The sequence below is a fragment of the Mustela putorius genome, unplaced genomic scaffold (genome assembly GCF_011764305.1).
Source record: "Mustela putorius furo isolate JIRA1106 unplaced genomic scaffold, ASM1176430v1.1 tig00003909_pilon_pilon_pilon, whole genome shotgun sequence".
Lineage (NCBI taxonomy): Eukaryota > Metazoa > Chordata > Mammalia > Carnivora > Mustelidae > Mustela > Mustela putorius.
In genome coordinates, this window is record NW_025422057.1 from 38789500 (window position 1) to 38794793 (window position 5294).

The following is a 5294-nucleotide window of genomic DNA, read 5'->3' on the forward strand; positions in this document are numbered from 1 at the left end:
ATCTACATCCTGGGTACAGGTGTAGCCTGATTTTTCAAGAGTGGCTGAGGGACAGAATGGCAAACATAACAATATCTTGCAGAGGAGAATCCACAAACTGATATTTGCTTTATCCCTCCATGGTTTGATAACACAAATGCAACCTTAAACAATAATCCTTCACTTACTCTAACTGGATAAACACTCAAAGCACAAGGAATGCTGAAAAATAGTCAAGATAAAAGAGATCTCAAGGTTATCATTTAAAACATAAAGAAATGCTGGGTGTTGGACAGTCATGAAGACTCTACTCAGAAAAGAGAAACTAAACTAAGGACAATTCGAAACAGTTTACCACATCTGATGCTAGATGCAACGTAGAGTTAGTTCAGCCCATTTCTTTTACTATCCACTTTGTAAGCCTTTCCATCAAACTACATACCAGACTCTCTCCTCCTACCTTCCCACCATCATGTTGGCATTGGGACTTGCTAAGATGTGATAGGTATTTCTGCACCATGAAGCTGGCACTAAATGAAGTTAAAATCCCATATAAATAAGACTTTACCTTAGCATTAAAACATATAGTCTCACTTTGTCCTAGCTTCTGTAACTCTTTTCCCATTATTCTTTATTTTCCTTCACTTCTAACTGAGAAAATAACCATGGGGTCCAAGCTTAGCCTGGAGGGAACGTAGAAGTACATAGAAGGACAGATGTTATAAAAATGATTTTGTCTGGTTTGGGGAAAGTGAGATTCATATGAATACTCATGAAAGTTTCTATACTAGTTGCCTTGACCTTGTAAGACTAATTATGATGAGGGCAGATTCAGGCAGAACAAATTTCCAAACAGCTACCAGATGCCCCAGGGTTGCCAGCAAATACACTTTGTGAGTTCAGTCCCCTTATCTGGCTCGGGATGGGAAACCAGAGGCCATGGAAAAATGGGTCACTATTGCAACTGTCTAGCTGAGATACCCAGGAGAAGAAGCAGATATCTAATTCAGAATCTGATATGGATACACCTTTTTTACTCTCAGGCTTACACTTCTTCCTATTCTGCATCTAGAAAGAATCTGGGAATCCAACATCCCAGATTTTTTTTCTAAAGATTTGCTTATTTATTTTGAAGAGAGAGAGAAAGCACACCACTAGGGGGAGGGGCAGAGGAAGAGAATCTTCAAACAGACTCCCCACTGAGCATGGAACCAGATGCAGGGCTTGAATCCTCTACCCCTGAGATTATGACATGAGCCCAAACCAAGAGTTAGACACCACATGCCCAGATACATTCAAAAAGAGAGGGCCTGCCAGATTAGAAATGTTACAGAAAAATCCACTTCTTCCTTGAAGAGAAAAAAATGTGTGCTTTCATTTTTCAAGGAGAAAGGGAGCACAATGAAAGCATTCTTCAGATGAGAATATGCAATGAAAAGAATCATAACATTGGTAGAAGCATGAAGAATGATTGACTAAGAAAGGTGGCATTCCCCAGTATCTTTCCAAAAGCCTCATGAAAGGAAGAGTGTGATCCCACTGTTTCTCACCATAAAATCTGTTCTTTGAACACCTATGCTCTGGCTTCAGGGCATACATCACAGTAGAAAACTGTAGTCTGGACTTCTACCACAAAGTAGTAGCAATATTCACCTTGGGATTTTGAAAACCCTTGGGAAATTGTCACATCATTTCCTTCAAAAGTTTTGGCAGAGAACAGTGCAGATTCTGGGAGTCAGCATCACCAACAAAGATGGGAAGATAAATATAAGCATTGCCCCAGTAATTCTTGTTCTCAACATTGACTAATTAATTAGGTGTGCCCAGGCACCAGCCATGCCTTTACTTTCTGCCCCATCTCTTCAGCAACTAATAAGGTTTGAGGGCCTGCACTCTCTGCTCACTGGCTGGGTCCATTCTGCTTGGTGACCATGCAATGTTGTGACAAAAAATATCACACAGGCTTCACACTTTCCTGTCAGCACCTCAGTGTCGACACAGTAAAGCAAGGATGCTTCTCCACACGGAAAGGTGAGAATATAATGGAAGAGCATAGTGCAAGAGAAAGTCTTGGAGCAGGTGCACGCATAACATGGAGCACTGCCGCGGAAGGATATTTGTCTCAGCAGCACCAAGGGTGAAACTTAGAAGTTGTTGCTCCCAGTAGCTACTATAGGAGGTGACAACATAGGAGGTCAGAGGAAAGTTGCGTGGTTAAGTGGGCTTCTACCTACTGAGGGAGGCAGAGCCAAACCTTTCATCAGAACCGTAAGTTGTCGGGGAGTCCAGCTCTAGCCCAGAATTGAGGGCAATGAAATGTTGGTTTAGTCTGTCTGCTCCTTTGTGAAGTTTCAGTGGTCCAGGCTACCATGTAGACTTGTGCTGTGAAATGCTCTGGGCTATGGACACACGGCTTTGTCATTCAGAACACCAGCAGCATGGGATGCATATTCACCCCACTCTGGGCCAACAGACTGTGACAACTGAGTTTCCTTCTCCTCTCCTTTCCCCTGAACCCACAGCAAACTTGTTTTTTGGAAGACAATAGCTGCAAGAGGAGGCAGCCCTGCCCCCTCATGAGGTGACCTCTGGTTATGCCTGGTCTCTGGGACACTGATCAATAGGAACAGAAAGAGAGGCTCCTTCAGGCTGTGTCACTGGCGTGAGCAGTTTGATTTCATGAGCTGACCTTCAGAGGACTTTGCCCACAGTGCATTAGTGAGAGGGACACTTTCACACTGCCACCTTTAGCCTGTATTAATATGCTAAAGTCAAACACCATCCTGAGACAGGATGAGAGGACTCATCCTGATTGAGAGGACTGAAGAAGGAAGAATGTTCACTGAGCTTGGATGTAAGAGTGAGTGCATGAGTGTCAGGTGCCCAGCATGCCTCCCTGAACTTCTGTCACTCCCACCTTCATCACAGGACAGCAGGACCCTTTGGGGCAGGGATGAGTGAAACCTAAATTTACAATTTACCTCACGTTGTTGAGCAAACCCCCAATTTCTCTGGTCTCCAGTCTCTTCTTTAAAATGCTTCTGCTAAAAGTGATCTTCTCTAAGCACCATGTTATTTCATAGGTCAATAACACATCAGAGATATGATGTAATGAGAGATACAATTAAGATTAATAAAGCTAATCTTTCACTTAAGGTTGAGAGAACATCAACAATAGATTTGTTCCTGTTTTAAAACATTCCGTTACTGCATTTGGAAATAGCAGGTACTCCAGATTCTGGCATTCTGCCTAAAGTCCCAACTATGTGACCTAAGCTCTCTGGAACTCTCTAAGCCTCAGTTTCTGCTTCTGTAAAAGAAGCGGTTCATGGTTATTGTGAAGAGTAATAGAACTAATAGTTTCAGTGACCAGCATTGAAAGCATAAATCTTCAACATATGATGATGATGACGATGAAAACTTGGACCACAAAATGTGTTGCATATTTTTAAATATTCAAGGGCAGTATCACTAATATTATTGTTATGCTTACTTACAAATTAATATTGTTAAAAAATGTTGGGCACCTGGGTGGCTCAGATGATTAAGTGTCTACATTCTGCTCAGGTCATGATCCCACGGTCCTGGAATGGAGGCCTCCATTGTGTTCCTTGCTCAGTGGGGCATCTGCTTAACCCTTTGACCCTCCCTGATCTTGTGTTTTCTCTCTCACTGTCGCTCTTAAATAAATAAATAAATAAAATATTTTAAAAACTTTTTAATAAAAAAAATGAATAACTACAATGCATTTTAACTATGACAATGTCAATAACTCTATTTATTGATGCTTTATTTACACTATATTAATGATCATAATATTACACTTAGAATTTGAGGAACAAAGAAACATTGGCATCATATAACAAGTGAGTTACATGCTTTATCTTACTTCTCACAAGAACATGAACAGAAAGATCCTATCACCTATATTCTACAGAGAGTAAAAGTGAAGTTCACAAAGGTGAAGTACCTTTCTAAAAATGACCCGTCTATCAGGGGTTAGAACTCAGTATTGAACTAGTACTGAGCTCAGGTACTACTGATTGAAGAATCCGCTGCCTAAACTAATTAGCTATTGGTCTAGTCACCTTCATGAGCAAATAGCTTAATCCTGCTCCTCTGAAACCTTTGTGCTTGTTGATGTCGTTACTGTAGGTTAGACCAACATTGATGATTCTGGAAAAAGATGTCCATGGAAATGGGGAATGGGACAACAGTCCAAGAATTCACCTTGTAGGGGTTTCCTGCCATCCAGCAGCTAGGAAAGGTCCTCTTCCAGGTGCACCTGCTGGCATACCTGGTGTCCATTGCAGGCAATGTGGTCATAGTCACCATCACCTGTGCTGACTCCAGGCTCCACACACCTATGTACTTGTTCCTCAGCATTTTCTAAGTGTTGTTAATCCTAAGTTGCTTGTCATCTTTCTCTCAGGCAAGCAAACCATTTCCTTTATTGCCTGTTTCATACAAGCATCGGTCTTTGTATTTCTGGGAGCAGCAGGATTCCTCATCATAGTGGTGATGTCTCTGGATCAGTACGTGGCCGTTAGCAATCCTCTGCATTACCTGACCATCATGAACCTGAAGACTTGCTTCCTCCTGGTAACTGTCTGCTTCGCTTTGGACTTCCCTCTCATCACTGGTTTGCTAGTAAAAGTCTCCCAGTTATCCTTCTGTGGTCTCCATGTCATTCCCCACTTTTTCTGTGACATTGGCTCCCTGATTCTTCTCTTCTGTTCTGACACCAGGTCTGTTGAAATGTTGGCCTTTGTTCTCACTTCCCTTATCCTGTTGACATCCCTTATCATAATCACCACTGCATACAACAACATAGTAGTCACAATCCTACTATTTCCCCCAGCCAAGGAGAAACAGAAAGTTTCCTCCACCTGCTCCTATCACCTCCTTGTCCTCTCTCCGATGTACAGCAGCTGTGTGTTCATATATGTGAAATGAAAGCAAATGAACAGGCTGGACTCCAACAGGGGGGCTGCCCTTGTGAACATGGTGGTAACCCCACTGCTCAACCCTGTCATCTACACTCTGCAGAACAAGCAGGTATACCGGGTTCTGAGGGAGACAATGTGCAGAAAGAAAGAATTAAGATAAAAATATCATATGACTTTGGTGTGGAAGTCCAGAAAAACATTGGTCTTCATTCTGGCCAAGCTAGCTTTCCAAAGAGTTAATCAGTGTCTCTGACAGCTACACTTGATCAACACATTTTAGCAAAATAGAAATCCATTTCTCAAGGTCTCATTTTAGTTGGGTCTGCATAATTGTCTTCTCCATAAATTTTCCACCTTTGATGACAA

The 5294-nt window shown here is 42.0% G+C and overlaps 1 pseudogene; it reads left to right on the forward strand.

Annotated features, from left to right (window-relative positions):
* Positions 1-4162: 4162 nt before the first annotated feature.
* Positions 4163-5088, forward strand: LOC101680037 (annotated as a pseudogene).
* The last annotated feature ends 206 nt before the right edge of the window (positions 5089-5294 follow it).